Raw genomic sequence first — 18,603 nt, 5'->3', positions numbered from 1 at the left:
CCAAAAATAATAATGTTATAAGTATTTTAACTGGTAAAAATGACAGATAAACATATCAGAAGCCAAAGTCTACTGTAAACTACCTGCTGATATTTGACCTACAACTAAGCATATATTAAAATTAGGTGTCTGCTCTGTCTCTCCTTAAATGTATTAGACAGTTCAGAAAGCAGACCTGTAATATCAGCTGCAAAAATCTTCTGGAAGATAGTTTGTATTTCCATAAGCATGGGGACTTATTCCATGTACTACACAAACACCTCCTTTGCCCTTTTAAGATGCGGAGTGCAAGGACTAAAGAGACATCCCATGCACGAATGGCAGCAGAGAGATCCCATGTATTTAATCTGTAAAAGGCTATTAGTTACTCAAAAACTAAGATGTATCAAAGAGGCAACACCATAAAACTCTAATATTCCTCAACATCAGAATATTTTCTATTACCAAGATTTTTCCACCCTGAAAAGAATCTAGTGTTAACTCATGCAGGGTGTTACTATGGAAGCGTTAAGAATAAATTTAAAAATGTTGCAAAACCCCTGAAATAATTAAGACCTTTTTAAAGCTAATCTATGATCGTCAAAAAATTTCTTCAATATGATCAGAGATTTGCAAATTTGTGCTTAAAATCCTGTTTTAAGGAATTTATAAATGGGCTACGAGCTTAATATATTATAATTGCCTGAAAAGTTTTCTTTATGCAAGATTGTTTTTGTTCTATCAGTACAAATGCTATGAAAATGAGAAAGATGTCTTACTTTGGCAGTAATTTATAATATAGACATTGGTAGATGTAAAATTCAAATGTAGAAATTGTATGTGTTACAAATTTAATTATTATAACTACTTGTTTTTGATTGCTGTAGAGCAGTTTTTGTTGAAAAATAGTTTTGTTATGCTTAAGATTAATACAACAAAGTGGAATAACTGCTATTAATACTCCCAATTCTGGGCCTGCAAAATATATTTAAAAATCTGACATTATAAAGATTAACAAAGGCAAAAGTCAGATTTAAAGATGAAAAGAAGATCTCTAAGACAGAGCTCACCTAAGTAATCTACTAATATTGTTGTTTAATCCTAATAATTCATTTAACATTTAATGAACACATACTATGTATCAAACACTGGAAGCAGCTCTGGGGATACAGCAGGAAGCAAAACAATATGATTTCTGATTTCAAGAAATGCAGAATCCAGAAACAAACAAAAGAAGGCAAAGATTGAACAGACTGAACAGGTTGATTAACTCCTTGCCAACTATCCTTCACTTACATCCTTTCCCCATAAAGGTGATAATTAGTCATGGTAACTTCAGTGGTGAACCTTCATGGTCATATAGCTGATTTTTGCTTGTGTGAATTTTAAGCCATTTTTGGCACACATACAGCTGATGGAACATTTCTAGAAACTCTGATATCTGAAGTTTTAAAGATTGCTAAAAGCCTATCAGTGTTGATAGCACACACTATTTGACTTTCGAATTCTTAAAACAGCAGAAGTCCCAATAATGAGTTTCCAAAATGGATGGATTCAGAGATGGCAATAGTAAAACACATATGATGATACAAAACAATTCAATTTAACAGAGATTTTTGAGCTGTCACTAGATACACAGCACCATTCCAGGTGTTATGAGAGATTGAGAGATAAAAATAACATCATTCTTTCCTGAAAAAAATTTCCTGATTAAGGTCTTCAGCCACTCTAAGTTTCTAATATGCTATTGGATGTACAACCTCAGGTATCTTCAATGACTTAGTATTTCTGCTTTAATTTTGTAAAACACCTCAGGATCTATTGATTGCTTTGCCTTCAATCTTTCTTTGCCTTTACTTATTTTGGATTTACTCTGATCTTCTTTTTGTGCACGTACTGAAGTTGTTGGGTAAGGATGCTGTATATATGTGAATTGAAACAAATTAAACAGAACGTAGTGTTTTTGTTATCCCTATTAATTTTATTTCTATTTCTTGTCCTATGAGCATCAAGAGAAGGGTACTAAAATCTCCGATCAAAATTATGGATTTATCTAATTTCTTTTTACTTAGATCAATTTTGGCTTAATGTATTTTGAAGTAGTGCTATAAGATACATAACTACTTTAGGCTGTTAGGCCTTTTTGATGATTGACCCCTTTATCATTATGAAGTGATTATCTTTATTCCTAGTAATATTCATCATCTTAATGTAGGCTTTTCTGATATTAATGCAGCCATGATGGCTTTCTTATAAAGACTAGTAATTCTATGGTATTTATTTCTCCACTTTTTCTTTCAGTTATCTTTGTCTTTATTATTTTTCTGTAGAAAGCATATTGTTCAGCTTTTCCTTTCTTAAAAGAATATTTATTTGAGAGAGAGAGAGAGCATGTACACATGCATGGAGGGGAGGGGCAGAGGGAAAGTCTTACACAGACTCTACACTGAGTGTGGAGCCAGACATGCAGAGCTCAATTTCACATCCCAAGATCACGACCTGAGCCAAAACCAAAAGTAGGAGGTTTCATGTGGTATTTATTCCTTTTTCTTTCCTTCCTTGGAATTATTTAAATTGTGTAGTTTTAATGACTTTGTTATATACACTTATGGCTTAATAGCTATGCCTTTTATTTCTTATTGATTTCCCTAGGATTTATAATATTCATTTTTAATGATCACAGTCTATTTTCAATTATGTTATACTAATTTAAAGTTTAAGAAATATATTCATATTCCTCTTTCCACCTTTTGTGCCTTTTGTTTTGGCACATGTTAAAAACTGTATAAAATATTGTTCCATTTTTGCTTTAAATGGTCAAACACCTTTGAGGGTGCCTCGTGGCTCAGTTGGTGAGGTGATCAACTCTTGGATTCAGTTCAGATCATGATCTCAAGGTCCTGGGATCGAGCCCCAAGTTAGGCTCCACAATCAGTGGGAAGTCTGAGGATTCTCTCTCCCTCTTCCTCTGCTCATTCCCCTGCTCTGTCTCCTCTCTCTCAAAAACAAATAAATTAAAAAAAAAATGAGTGAAGCACCTTTGAATAAAATTAAAGGATGAAAGAATTTAAAAAAAAATAACACATATTTACCATTTTCAATACTTTTCATTTCTTGGCCTAGATCTAAAATCATTTTCCTTCTCTCATATTTTTTTTGCTTAAAAATAACTTTTTTACTTTAATTTTTGAAAGATAATTTTGCTGGTATAGAATTCTGTATTGACAGATTTTCCTTTTTTACCATTCAGAATATTAAAATCATCCCTCTTCTCCTTTGGCTCTCAGTTTCTAATGATAATTCTATGGTAATTATTTTTGCACCTATGTAGGTATTATTATTAAGATTTTCTGTTTTACATTGGTTTTTCAGAAACTTGATAATGATGTGCTTGGTGTAGTCTTCCTTGTTAATACTCTACTTAAGGCTCATTAAACTTTTGTATCTATGAGGTTCTGATTTTCTCAAATTTGGAAAAACATCAACCACTATTTTTCAATTTTTCTGCATTTTCTCTCCCTGGGACTCCAATTATTCATACATTAAAGTACTTGATGTGTTCCCCAAATTCACCGAATCTTTATTTTTCTCTGTGCCTCATTTTGTATAATTCTGTTATGATTTATTCAAGTTCACTAACATTCTATTCTTAAATTGTTCTTACATTTAATTCTTCAATGTTTGATCAGTTATTAAACTAATCTAGTAAAATTTTCATTTCAGAAATTTAATGTTTTCATTTTTAGAATTTCCTTCTGATCCATATTTTTCTCTAAATTCTGAGCATACTGAGCATATTTTAATAGCACACTTAATGTCTTTGCTAATTTCATCATCTCCATCATTTGTTTCTATTGACTGATTTTTCTACTGGTTATGAATCACAAATCCCTGTACATATTAAGGATTTTTAAAAATTTTTTATTTCATTTTGAGAGAAAGAGAATGATGAAGAGAAAAAGAGGGTACCTGTGGGGTAGGGGCAGAGGGAGAAGTAGACTCCATGCTGAGCAGAGACCCTGACATGGGGCTCCATCCTAGGAACCTGGGATCATGATCTGAGCTGAAGGCAGATGCTTAAAGGACTGAGCCACATTTTTTAATGGATTGCAAACATCTTAAATTTTACATTGTTTAGTGCCCGGTATTGCTGTAGTCTTATTGAGTATTTAAACTCCTTTTGGCAGGCAATTAAGTTACTTATGAATCACTTTAATCCTTGGAAGTCTTGATTTTTTTTTTCCTTTTAAAAAATGAGTCTTAACCCTACGACTAAGGTATGGTATTTCTGGAATCCCCATTGCATGTCTCCTGTTTTCTTCAAAATCTCTTCACTCTGACTCCTAGAAACTCAAGCAAATAGTGCTGAGTAAGCTGGAAATTAGACTTATAATTCCCTGGCAATTCTTTCTTCCTTATAAATTTTTCACTGGCTACACAAGTTTCACCCTATTCATGCATAGACGGGTAAAGATATAAAAACCCTCCGTGGATTTCTAGAGCTCTTTCTCCATGTATCTCTCTCCTTTCAACTATACGGACACAAACTTTCACCACCTTGACCTCCCCAGACTTTGATATCTGTTCCTTCAACCCATCTAGGTTCCTTTTGCGATTCTTTGCCTAAGAAGATGGTGGAACTTCATTTATTTTCCTTTCCTCAGGAATCACAGTCTTACTTTGATTTTAGCTTTTCTTTTTTCTTTTTCTTTTCTTTTAATTCTTTTTCTTTTGTGACTTTGGTTTAAATTCTAAAAATAGTTGTTTCATATTTTTTTCCATCTTTCTGGTTGATTTTGGTGGAGGGAAAATGTGGACCTAGAAAATGTAGACCCTCTTCCTATTCATTATTGCAGCATAAAAATTTATTTTTATTCTTGGATAAAATTACCATTAGTACTAAAAATTAGGATTTAAGTCTTCCAAATAAGTAAAAACAATATTCTAGAATTTTAAAATAATTGTATATATTTCTTATTAAAAAGGTCAAAATAAATAAAAAGCTATGAAAACAAAGAATAAAGATATAAAAAATAAGAAAAAAAATGAATGTTATGAAAATAAAAAGCAGGGTACAAAACTCAATATTTTTGGTCCTGAATCTGTGTGATTTGAGGATATGTACTATGATGGTGGTAATAGTGGTCTGTGTGTGTCTGAGTACACAAAGAGAAATAAACACTATAAAAAAAAAGATATGCTGAAATTATCTTTCTTTATTACAAAGTTACTGAATACTTGTTTCAAGGTCCTTTGATATTGTTCACAGATTGCTGAGCTGGAAGAGTTTCCAGGATATCAGTTGCAGGTTTCTATTTGTATTCCCAAGCATAGGCGAATAAAATAAGAGTGTATTAAACTGGGCTATTAGTTCTGTTTTACTTCTTTGTTGAAAAAAACTGACCTTGACATTCTGTCACAAAACTGAACTAACCAGGTGTACTCTTGGCTCTGTTTACTAATATAATGAACTCCAGACAGATACATTTACTTAGTAAATGATAACTAATATATTACATATACTTCTAAGTTCAATAATGCCAAATTTCTATTATATCTGGTTATCTTTCACCATGTACTGTTTAGGTTTTCACCTGAATTTCTCATTGGTATTCATTTTATGTTCTTAACTAGACTACAGGTTCTTTGCTGTTAGCATGGTTCAGCCCATTGACTTTAATTCTATTCCTACTTTGTTTTTTAAGTTTTGCTTATTTAAGTAATCTATATTCCCAATGTGGGGCTTGAATTCATGACCCCGATAATAAGAGTTGCATGCTCTTCCACCTGAGTCAGCCAACATCCTTATTCCTAGTTTTGATACTTACTAACATTATAATTTTAAGTAACAGCCTCTCTGGACTTCAATTTCCTCATCTCTATGTCACACCTACTTTTGTTCTTAAAGTCATTTGATTTTTATTTTTCTCTGTCTTATATAGGGCTTGGGACTAGGCTATTAGTATTACTCTAGAGAAATGAAAAAAAGGGAGATGGTTTCCTGGTATTTTTTAGAAGCCTAAGATAGACCAGATAGCAATACCTCACATGCACACAAATACACACACACACACTAATATCAAATCCATATATATATATGTATACACATTTATGATCGTACATATATAAAATTAAGAAAACATAGATGTGAAAAAGACAAAGTTGATTGTCCTGAATATCAGAAAATAATTCTTATATAAATGCAATGTATAAAATGTTACTGGATGGAAAAACTTCTACTAAACAGTTGCCAATGCCCACATATATTAATTTATAAATGTAGTGATTACAAATAAAAGTCACAAAACACTGTTATTTAAACTGAAAAGAGTATTCCACATTTTTCTGAAAAAAGTGATCACAGGAAAATAGATTATCTTAAAGAGAAGAACTTTGTTGCTAAATATTCAAGGGTATTCAAAAGTTAAAATAATGGGAACTCATAATATTCGTACATGAAACTGATGAAGACAGGATAGATAATCCAGGAACATCTATAACTATATTCTAATATGTTAGGTAATAAAGTGTGATATCCCGTAATTGTGCAATGGGTGAAGAAAGCAGTAAATGGTTATTTTGTCACCAAACACTTGGGAACAAAATAACAAATTACTTCCTTACATAATGCTAATCAACAAAATTATTTCCAATGAATTAAAGAGCTAAAAGACAATATAAACCTTAAGAATTCTGGATGAAAACGTAGGTAGCTAATAACATATACTTTGTGTGGGAGAGGCCTTAAGACCTCTGAAGAACCCAAAAGAAAAAGACCAAGGGATCAAACTACGTAAAAATTCAAACATCCGCACCTTTAAAAAACAAAACAAAACAAAAAAAAAAACCCTCAGAAACAAATTAAGTTGACAAAAACAAACTTGAAGAAATTACTTACATTTTATGGAAAACAAAGGACAGCTTTACTAACTTTTTTTTCCATATCAATAAGAAAATATAAACACAATTAGAAAAAGTCAAAAGGACATAACTAGGCAACCAATCACAAAAGAAGAGATAAAAATGGTTACCAGACATAACGAATACTTAGTCTCTCCAGTGGAATAATATGCAGAAATCTTGCAAAATCTTGTAAAATTGTCAAATATTGAAAGTACTAACACTCAATGTTTGAAATAAACATTCTTGTTTGTATTTTTAGATTTTGCTATTGGAGATACCATATAACCTTCTGCATAAAATAGAGAGATAATATATCTATAACCCTAGGAAAGCTCATATCTTTCCACACAGTGATTGTGAAAATTAATTATGAGGCATTGGCTTAGAACTCATTCCAAAGGCATGATGGTGGGAACAGTATGCCCAGGGTGCTGGCAATAAGGAGGGGCATTGTGTATAGAGAATTTATAACAATAATAAAGCTGACTAAAAGCCAGTTTGCTTTTTATGATCACCATGCACAGGCAATTTGAAACAATATCAGTGATTTAAATACTCCTCCCCACCAAGTTGAACTGCCTCACTGCCTAACCTTGGTGCTCTACTATTCTAAGGAAATACAAAAATACTTCTGTGCAAAAATATTTGATAAATAATATTCACCACCCTATTCTTTAATATTAAAAAACTGTCCTAAATGACTAACATTATAGGATTAGTAAAATAAATCACAGAACATTCATATTTCACAATCATTAAAAATCGTGGTGCTATTTTGTGTTTGTTCACCTATGGTGTAGTATTAAATCAAATACTGAACAAAAATTCTACTCACAAAGCATTTTTTAAATATATTTATTTATATTACAAAATTCTGAATAGCTTTAGTCACAATCTGATTTTAAGTGTATTTTTATCATACTATAGGAGATATCAGTAAAGATAAGTAAGATCTGTAACACCCATTCCTCCCAACACATATGCACATTTTTTTTTTACTAGAACAGTTGTTCTCAAACTTGGCTGTACATTAGAACAGCGCTGGGGGCTTTTAAAATCCTAATACCCAGGATACATCCAAATCCATTAAACCAGAAACCCGGGTGGGAGAGGGGAGGGATGTGGCATCAGCATTTCTAAAGATCCCCTGATGTGTCCAACGTTCAGCTAAATTTAGAACCAATCAACTACTGCTGCTCACTTGTGGCCGGTGGACCTGCAGCAGCAGCAACCCCTGGGAGCTGGTTAGAAGGCAGGATCTTGGGCCAGGTTCAGACCACAATCAACATTTTAACAAGATTCTCAGATGATTTCATTAAAGTTCAAAAAGCACCGATAGGGCACTTCTATTTTTCAGCTCTCCAATACACAATTTCATAAAAGGAAAGACTTCTGATGTTTCAAGTAAGTCTGAAAAATACTAGATTTCTAAAATTCTCTCTAAAACATCTGTGATTCTTATTCATTTTACCTCCCTTCATCTAGAAGTGAGTGCAGATCAGTTTTGCTTATCTATATTCAATAGGAAAATAAAGCAATTAGAGATTCCTTGGAAACAGGTTTAGAAAGTAATGCATCTCCTTGATCTTGGGACCAACAAATTCATGATTTTCTTTCTCGTAGACAAGAGAATCAGACATTCTTTTCTCTTAGACAAGAGAAAGAATTTTCCAGACTTTGAGTTCAATATAAACTTACTGGATTGTCTTTTTGCAGAGATATATTAGCCAAGTAATTTCATAAACTGAGCTTTAGTAAATTTGCCAAGTCTCTAGGAATTAATGATATCTCTTGTCCAGATCAAAAGAATAGATGAGTCACTCATATATGTCATTCTAATCCCAGAGGTTGTATAAGTAACAAACTGCAAGGGTGTAAAGTTAATAAAAGAAAAAAAAATTGAAGCTTGGGGAGGGGTATTAAAGTGAGATAGACTTTTAAATTGAGAAAGCAATTGCCATACAAAGTATTTTGGGTAGGGACCAAATTTACATAATGGAAATTCTAGGCAACCTGAATCAATGCAAATAACCCAACGCAATAACAACTTTATTAAGATAACAGCTATATACATATAGAAAATAAAGGCTATTCCCTCAGCCATGAAATAGTATTCTTCTAATAGAAACCAGCATTACAAACTCTCAGTAACAAGAAAATTAACTGATACACTGATGTTTCTTGTGTTAACATATTAATGCAAACTCAGTTTCTCAGTAGTTTCTGTTATAAATATCACTCCTGTTATATATGGTGGATGAAAGTTTAAATTGAATTCCACACCAAAATTTTGATTAGTGCTCTGGAGTTTTTAAAGAATTTTCTCTTTCTTTATTCATTGAATCTTCATCACGACTCTGTAATGGATTGTCATCCCCATTTTAGTGTTAGAGAAACTAAAAGTTGAAGGAGTGCTAGGTATTTACCCAAAGAATACAAAAATATTAATTCAAAGGGATATATGCACCCCACTGTTGGTAGCAGCATTATCTTCAATGGCCAAATTATGAAAATAGCCCAAGTGTCCATCAACTGATGAATGGATAAAGACGTGGTATACATATAAAATGTAAATATTATTCAGCCATAAAAAAGAATGAAGTCTTGCTATTTGCAATGACATGAATGAAGCTAGAGAGTATTATGCTAAGTGAAAGAAGTCAGTCAGAGAAAGGCAAATACAATATGATTACACTCATGAGGAACTTAAGAAACAAAACAAATGAGAAAAGAGGAAAAAATAGAGGCAAACCAAGAAACAGACTCTTAACTATAGAAAACACACTGATGGTTACCAGAGGGGAGGCAGGTGTGTGTGTGTGTGTGGGGGGGGGGGGGGGGGGATAAGTGAAATAAGTGATAGGAATTAAGGAATGCACTTGTTGTGATGAGCACCAGGTGTTCTATGGATGTACCAAATCACTGTATTGTACACCTGAAACTAATATTACACTGTATATTAACTAACTGGAATTTAAATACAAACTGAAAAAAAAGTTGGAGCTACCATATCCAAGAACACCTGGACGTGGTAAAGCATATACTTAAACCTTGATCATTCATTTAAGCTTCCCCCATTCACAGCTTCTTCTCATGTAATTTCATTTTATTTCTTTCAATATTTATTTTGTTCATTATGTTTTCTGAGACAACACACATACCTATACATAACATCCACACCCTCACATACACTTTTGGATAATCCTAGCCAAAATCCATGTCATAGGTAACTTGTTAAATACATTTATGAAGGTTGACATTTTTAGATTCAGCTGCCCATCTCCACACAAGCAAATATGATAGAATAGGGTCTTTTATGGTTTCACCCATTATTCTGGGAGTCAACATTAAATTCTACTTCTCACACGGATTATTTTTAGTCACACTTACTCAAATCAGCAAGGGAATAGTTAGAAGAAAATATTATCAATCATTTTGCAAGGTAAAATTAATTTTTAACTGAATTCTATGTTTTTTTTTTTAGAAATGTCATACCACATCTCTTCATATGTGCCTAACACTCACTACTGTAATATACCCTGTTTTATTTTCAATGCTATTTTTTTTAGTTTTAAAAATTGTCTAGTATATTTTCATGGTACAACACAACACATGGAAAATTGGTGTACACATATCTAGAAGGCAGGTTAGTGTTTGTTTATTTAAATACAATGGTCACAAAATTTCTTGTTCCATTTTTCTTTCTTTTTTTTCTTTTTTTTTTAAGATTGATTTGACACAGAGGTAGAAGTATAAGCAGGGGGAGCAGCAGAGGCAGAGGGAGAAAGGAGTTGACTCCACACTGAGCAGGGAGCCTGACATGGGGCTCAATCCCAGGAACTGAGATCATGCCCTTTTATGAAGGCAGACCCTTTACCGACTGAGCCACCCAGCCACCCTCCCACTTCATTTTTCTACAACTCATTTGGATTTACTTCTAATTTGTGAAGTTCACTTGATTATGTCCTTTTATGTGCCTATGGCAAGCATTTCTATGCATATCAAGGTGAAAGAGAATTTTTAGGGATTCTAAGAAATCTTGATATTAATGTTCTCCTATTTAATAGTTTTGCACTTAATAAATCTCTACAGAAATAAGAAAAATCAAAGAGAAAATATTTGGAAATATATCTAAAATGAATGAATAATACCAAATACAATATGAACATTCAATACTCAAGTACAAATAATTTCCATTCTAAATAATTCATAATCTTTCTAATCCCGTTTTATTTTCATTCAGGTAACAGAACAGTTTTCAATATAAATAGGGATACCTTAGGGATATTCTGGTTATTAACACAGTATATTATGTCTTCCCTGTTCTTTGAAGGTAATTGTGGTCATTGCACAATATAGAAGTGAAAATTTTAAAAACCTTTAATTAAAGCTATTTGAAATTCAAAATTTTTTAACAATACATTTATTTATCTATACATTTATACTGCTGATATGGATGCAACTGATTCAATTTCAGATCAAACTAAATTTTCAATCTAGCTCATGGAAAATGGGGGGTCCTTGGTAAAGATTAAATGTTTTCCCATGTATATCATTAGAGTTAGAAAATCATACATTAACCAACTAATTTTTAAAAAGGAGAAACAAGGTATAAAATTTAAAGAAACATATTAATTGTATCAAAAAGAAATTTATCTTCGTGGTAGTAATCTCCAAATATGGTCCCCTAATCCCCAACAGACTCTTCACACCCTTAAATATAAGCTGAAGTTTACTTGAGTATGGGCTGACACCATAATTTGCTTTTGAACTATCAAAGACAGTGTCAGTGTGTCTTATTTCCAAGGTTACATAATTTTATACCTAGATCTCTCAAAATGTTTATTGTGGGGGATGCCAGCCCTATCTTGTAAGAAGCCCTACTACATTGAAGCCACCATGCTGTGAAAAACCCAAAATGAGAGAGAGAATCAGAGACAGAGAGAGAGAGAGATGATTGGCTAGCCCTCAGTTTTTTAAGCATCCAAATCCAGGCATCAGATATGTCAGTGAAGACACCTTTTCGGAGATTTTAGTCCCAGGACATATCTTAGGGAAGAACCCAGAAATCAGGCTAACAGGTAGAAAGAAATGAGGTTCCCAATATCTGGCTTCAGTTGACTCATCTAACCATCTCTAACCATCTGAACCCCAGTTATCTCAGTTAAGACTTCAGAAAACAGGAAGAAGACTTGAGCCATTCTGACTCTATTCTGATGTAAATTCTGACCCAATTCAAGAATTGTAAGCATAATTGTTATGTAAATGAGTTTAAAAGAAGGTTTCTACATTTGGCCTCCAGATTGTTTATTCCTCACTGCAGACTGAGACCTGTTACCCCCAAATCCCTCCAATGCCAAACACAAATTTTTACAGATCCTTTTGTCTTAGAAATAGCTACAAACAAGCAGATTTTTGGCCATTTAAGACCTGTCTGCTTTGCATATCCTGAGAAGACTCACTTAACATCTGATTGATGTTACTGATAAAACAGACCAGTGGTTCAAAGACTCCAAGCTGCCACTGTTTTTCAGAGCCTTCGGACTCAAAAGACTTTTCCCATGCTGGTGATCAATATTACCTAGATCTCCTAGACAAGTAAACCCCCGTCAGCAGCCTGTGGAAGACTCTTGCTTTGAGGGATTTGCCCACATGTAAACCTGTCTAAACACAGCCCAATAAAAGGCTTCTGTCACCTCTTGATCATATGCTATCCCTTAGGCCAGTCCCCCAAATCCCTTAAACTCCTACAATAATAAAATGACTTTCATTTCATGCAACTAAATTTTAGGGCTATTTGTTATGCAGCAACAATAAATAATAGAAGCAACTTAAATCATTTCCTTAAGGCATTCAAAGCCAGTTGTAAAACAACTAACTGCCCTGAGATACAATGTTGTAAAATTATAATTATTTTTAATGCATAAAAACGATCCAAGGTTGAGATGGTAAAGTTCCTGAAATAATGTTACTTTTTATGGTCTATCACATCCTTTGAAGAACTCTGAGATGAGAAAATGATTTAGAAAAAATAAGGAATAATATTCACAAGAGGAACTTCAACTGTTAATAACATGCAATATAAAATCACAACCACAAGCAATCTTGTCCATCAAAGACAAAAGGTTTTGGAAGTAATCAACTGTTCCTAAACTGTTAATATTAATGTTCCTTTTTTATTTGTTTTCATTTGCTTTTTGCCATCCATTAACATTCATTAGCAAAGAAGTTGCAGAAAACACTGAAGTAAAGAGAAAACCAAGAAAATTAATTTATTATGTGCAAACTCATAAGTAAGAAACAAACTTCTTTATAACTAACAAAATTAACCTTCTCAAAACTTACAGACTCTCATTATTGTTTTTTGGCAGTGTAACACTCTGATCCACTTGCCAAACACAGGTGTTCTATGTTAGTATCATCTGAGAACAGTGATGTGGAATTGTCCTATCACACATTTATGCTCTGCAAAATAGAGCAAAGCAGAATTAATATGGTGAGCCCTCTATTAGTTAATCTATTTGGCTATATCACACCTGGAGTTAAAAGAAAAACTGCAAGCTGGTCTCTGAACACTTATATTACAACTGCATGTCTCCTAGGGAAAGTTCCCAGATTGGGAATACCCCATTAATTCACAGGTGACTGATGTATGCTATGACTTTACTCAGCCATGTGAAAAAACATACCACAGACCAAAAATTTTGATAAAGGAAAGCTTGGTTTTACTTCTCCCTTTGCTACTTACAGTATGATTTCAGGCAAATTTTATAACCAAACTGAGTCTTCGTATATACATTTATAAAATCAAATTAATTTCAAATGCTCATTTTGAGGGTGAGATATTATACATGTGAGACTGTTTCATATTAAGTAACTCATTATATAAGCAAGTTATTGTCTTCATGGACTATTTTAAAATCAGCACAATATTACATGAGTTTCAGGAAGAACACGATCTCTTTCTATTTTACTTACCAGGAATGTCCATGACATGACCTAACACTTTCAGAAAAAGTAAGTAGGCTCTGACTTTCATTATATTTAGCTAATGCCACTTATTTGCCATTTACATGGCATAATATGGCAAGATACATTGATTGGCAAAGAAATTATAAATAAAATAGTCCTGTAATGTCCAGTTAGAAGCTTTAAAAACAAAGAAAATATTGATATGATATGAATTGCCACACCTAACTCAAAATATCCAATTACATTCAACTTACAGAAAATTATTAATTATGATTTATCTTTATATTAATTAATCTTAAAATCAATGTGGAATAACTATTTTCTTTATTTTACAAATAAAGATTTGTAGGTCTCAGAGAAGGGCAGAGCCAAGTCTCTGAATTCTCTTTAACCTCTCCTTTATAAAAATTTGATTTCCACCTGCCAATTCTGAAGGAAGGCACAGTAACTAGCTTTTGTTTGAAAAAGGGAACTGAGCCCTCATGGCCTCTGAAGACCTGCCTCCCCATCAGCACGCCTTGCCGTCACCCAGCAGAAATATTTTGATTACCCGCAGTCCTTTGCCAAATTAGGCCAGTTTTGAGACACTTACTGGCTCCTCAACTCACTCAGGCCCATGCCAAAGATGTAAAATTTAGTTTGGATGCCCAATCCTTAATGCTTCAAAGTGTAGACCTTTAGCCAATGCTGTAGCCATTACTATAGAGCTAAACAAAAGAACAGAGATTACTGAACAGAGTTGGGAAAGTCCCAAAATAACAAAAGATGTTTGTGAGTGTTGCAAAGTCAATTGACTTAAAAGATAAATGTAAAAATATTGGTGTTAAACTTGTTCAAGTTGTTGCCAAGAACACAAATGAGGGGGCTGGGGATGGCACCACTACCACTATTGTCTTGGCACGCTCCATTGCCAAGGAAGGCTTTAAGAAGATTAGTAAAGATGCTGGTCCTGTGGAAATCAGGAGAGAGGTAATGTTAGCTATTGATGCTGTAATTGTTGAACTTAAGTAGCAGTCTAAATCTGTGATGACTACTGAAGAAGTTGCTGAGGGTGCTAATGTATCTGCAAATGGAGACGAACAAATTGGCAAAATTCTTTCTGAAGCAACGGAAAAGGTTGGAAGAAAGGATGTTATCACATGAAAGGATGGAAAAACACTAAATGATGAATTAGAAGTTATTGAAGGCATGAAGTTTGATCAAGGTTATATTTCTCTTTATTAATCATCAAAATATTAATTCCAAGATGCCTATGTTCTACTTAGTGAAAAGAAAATTTCTAGTGCCCAGTCCATTGTACCAGCTCTTGAAATTGCCAGTGCTCACAGTAAGCTCTTGGTCATACTTGCTGAAGATGATGATGGAGAAGCTCTGAGTACACTCGCTTTGAATAGGCTAAAAGTGGATCTTCAGGCTGTAGCAATCTAAGCTCCAGCTTTTTGTGACAATGGAAGGAACCAGCTTAAAGACATGGCTATTGCTACTGGTGGTGCAATGTTTGGAGAAGGGTTGACTCTAAATCTTGAAGATATTCAGCCTCATGACTTAGGAAAAATTGCAGAGGTCATTATGACCAAAGGTGTTGCCATGCTCATAAAAGGAAGAGGTGACAAGTCTCAAATTGAAAAACATATTCAAGAAGTCATTCAGCAGTTAGACATCACAACTAACAAATCTAAAAGGAAAAGCTGAATGAACCTCTGGCAAAACTCTCAAATGGAGTAACTGTGCTGAAGTTTGGTGGGACAAGTGATGTTGAAGGGAATGAAAAGAGTTACAGATAGATGCACTCAATGCTACATTAGCTGCTGAAGAAGGCAGTGTTGTAGGAGGAGGTTGTGACCTGATTCGGTGCATTCCAGTCTTAGATTCAATAACTCCAGATATTTAAGATAAAAAAATCGGCAAATTATTAAGAAAACACTCAAAATTCCTGCAATGACCATTGCTAAGACTGCAGGTGTTGAAGGATCACTGAGAGTTGAGAAAATTATGCAGAGTTCCTCAGAAGTTGGTATGAAGCTATACTTAGAGATTTTGTGAATATGGAGGAAAAAGGAATCATTGATCCAACTAAGGTTGTAAGAACTCCTTTCTTGGACACTGCTGGAGTGGCCTCTTTGTTAGCTACAGTAGAAGCTGTAGTCCCTGAAATTCCTAAAGAACAAAAGGACCCAGGAATGGGTGGAATGGAGGTTATAAGGGAGATGGCATCTGATTCCTAGAATAGTGCTCTACCATTATTAATGAACTATGAGAGGAAGCTCAAGGAAGAGCTCCTCAACAATAACTTCAGAGAAGTCAGCTGAAGGAAATGACTGAAGAAAATCACTACAACCATCAGTTACTGGTTTCAGTTGACAACATATAAAGGTTGACTAATGTCACTGTGCCTACAAATAATTTTGTATTTTTGAATAAGACATTTTTATATTAATAATAACTGAGGAGAGCAAGAGCCACATACCAATATACTGCTTTCAACTTAAATCGCTGAGGCATTTGTACTTCTATTCTGTTAAAATCAGGAGTTTAGTGTTTGCCACACCAGATGAAAAGTTAAGAAGCAGTCTTTCTGTGGAGGGTAATAATTGTGTACAAAGTAGATAAATATCCATTTATGTGACAACTTTTGTATAATAAAAATTTGTTTAAAATGAACGAAAGGGAACTGAAACTGCATTAAGGTGATGATTCTCATTACCAAGTTTAAAGATATTTGACTTTTTGGAAGGGAACAATTGTATATCTAATGCTATTAAATACTTACTGTGGAATATCTAGCATCTGTGATAGTCTAGTCATGCACTTCTATGTCTCACCTGGCATGGCTCAGAAGACCCCAGAAAACCAGGAGATCATTATGCATGATTCATGGGTTCAGTTATACAAGGCATGAAAAACAGAAGCCAATAAAGGTCAAATTGAGACTGGATATACAAAGGTACAAGATACAGACAAGTACTCTAGGTAGAGAAGATAAGCTAAGCTGGAATGGAGGGATAGAATCTTAGGCCAAAACAATGGCAACAATTCATCATAGTATGATGAGTAAAACTATGGATTGAGAAGAACAGAGAGAAGGTACTAAAATGCCAGAAGCAAGTTGAAATTGAACAGATTAGAGGAGTAAAAACAACATGTAAATCTATTTCATAAATTAAAAATCATCAAAAAATTTAAGTAGGTATTTTTGGTGGATTAAATTTCACAATATGGCTCCAAATTCATCTCAGCAATTTATGAAGGCTCTCCTTTACTAGTTCTTCCTTGCCCAAATCCTTTTAGAGATTAGTTAACACGTATTTTACCAATATCTTCAATCTCCATTCATTACTCCCACCACTCCTATTTAGCTTGCAATCCCGTGATCCTACTGTGACAATTCTTCATCAGGTCACTGTGACATTTCTAAGTAATCTAAATCAGTAGGCAACGTTAGCCCTGATCTTATTTGAGTTTCAACAATACTAAACCCATTTGAGTACTCCATCTTTGTTTCAACACTCTCCTCCCGTACTTCTATGATATCACATCCTCCCGGGATGTCCTCTATTTTTCTGGCTGCTCCTTTTCTTTCTTATTTGCTGACTCAGTTTTCTCAAAATAATCCTTAAATGTCAAATGCCTTTCAAGGCATATTCTTCAGTCCTTGTCTCTTTTCATTCTGTACATTCCTCGTGCATACATTCTTCCTATGGTCTTCAGTTACCAGGCATATTTTTGTGACATTTAAATCTCTAGCAGGCTTCTCGGTTTCAGGTGCTATATCCAATTCACAGTGTTTTCACTCACAGGTTCCAGAGATATCCTAAGAAGCCAGTGTAAAGCCAAATTGCTGACCACCTCCCCCAGTCTGTTCTCCTCCCATTGTTTGCTATTGAACTGCATGCTCATACAACCAATTCTTCAAGCCAGAACCCTGACCAAGTTATCCTTGGTTCTTTCCCTCCTTCTCCATACCCAATACATCACTAAGTTTTGTTGATTTTATTTCATAAATTTAAATCTTTCCATTTCTTGTTCCTATCCTTACTGAGTTCAGGTTACTATGGTCTATCATGTGGACATATTGCTATAGCTTCCTGACTAGGGCTTCCTGAAATTTACTCTCTAAACTGAAGCAGAAGCATTTTTAAAAACACTCTAACCAGGTATTTTCTCTGCTTAAATCTCTCGAGAAAAGGTTCAATATCTCTAAATCTGGCTTACAGAGCCCCAACTGATCTGCTCCCTATAGCCATGTCCAGCCTCTCCCATTCCTCTCCACTGCATTCTGCTCTCCAGCCACATTACAAAGTTTCCACTTCTCAAATACATTGCACACCCTCCTGCCACAGCCTTTGTACAGGCTGTTCCCTGTGCCTGGTGTGCTCCTCCCCATTCTTCGGCACTGCCTAAAATAACCCCAACTTATCTTTGGATCTCAGCACCAGAGTCACTTCCTCAGAAACTCTTCCTTGATCTGCACCCTCTAGCTTCCCCCAAAAGAGTCAGGTCCCCTTGATACTCACACTATACCCTAAACCTTTTATACACAGCATCTGCCATGGTGTAAAATTATATAGTTATTTACGTGATTGCAAACCCTGGGAGGAAGGGATGATGCTGGTCTTTGATCATCATTGCAAGCTCAATGCCAAATATGGGAGTCGTCATAGAGCAGAGGTTCAGCATTATTTGTTGAATAATTAAGTGAAAGGACTGAACCCCCTGGGTGAATACCTTCTCATCTTTTCAAGGCTCCAA

At 34.2% G+C, this 18,603-nt stretch overlaps 1 pseudogene; it reads left to right on the top strand.

The window, feature by feature from the left end:
- The window catches only part of LOC112678706 (60 kDa heat shock protein, mitochondrial-like), a 45,783-nt pseudogene extending 29,704 nt beyond the window's left edge, over positions 1-16,079 (top strand).
- The last annotated feature ends 2,524 nt before the right edge of the window (positions 16,080-18,603 follow it).

Source organism: Canis lupus, chromosome 22, assembly GCF_003254725.2.
Source record: "Canis lupus dingo isolate Sandy chromosome 22, ASM325472v2, whole genome shotgun sequence".
Lineage (NCBI taxonomy): Eukaryota > Metazoa > Chordata > Mammalia > Carnivora > Canidae > Canis > Canis lupus.
This window is presented reverse-complemented; position numbering and strand designations above follow the sequence as displayed.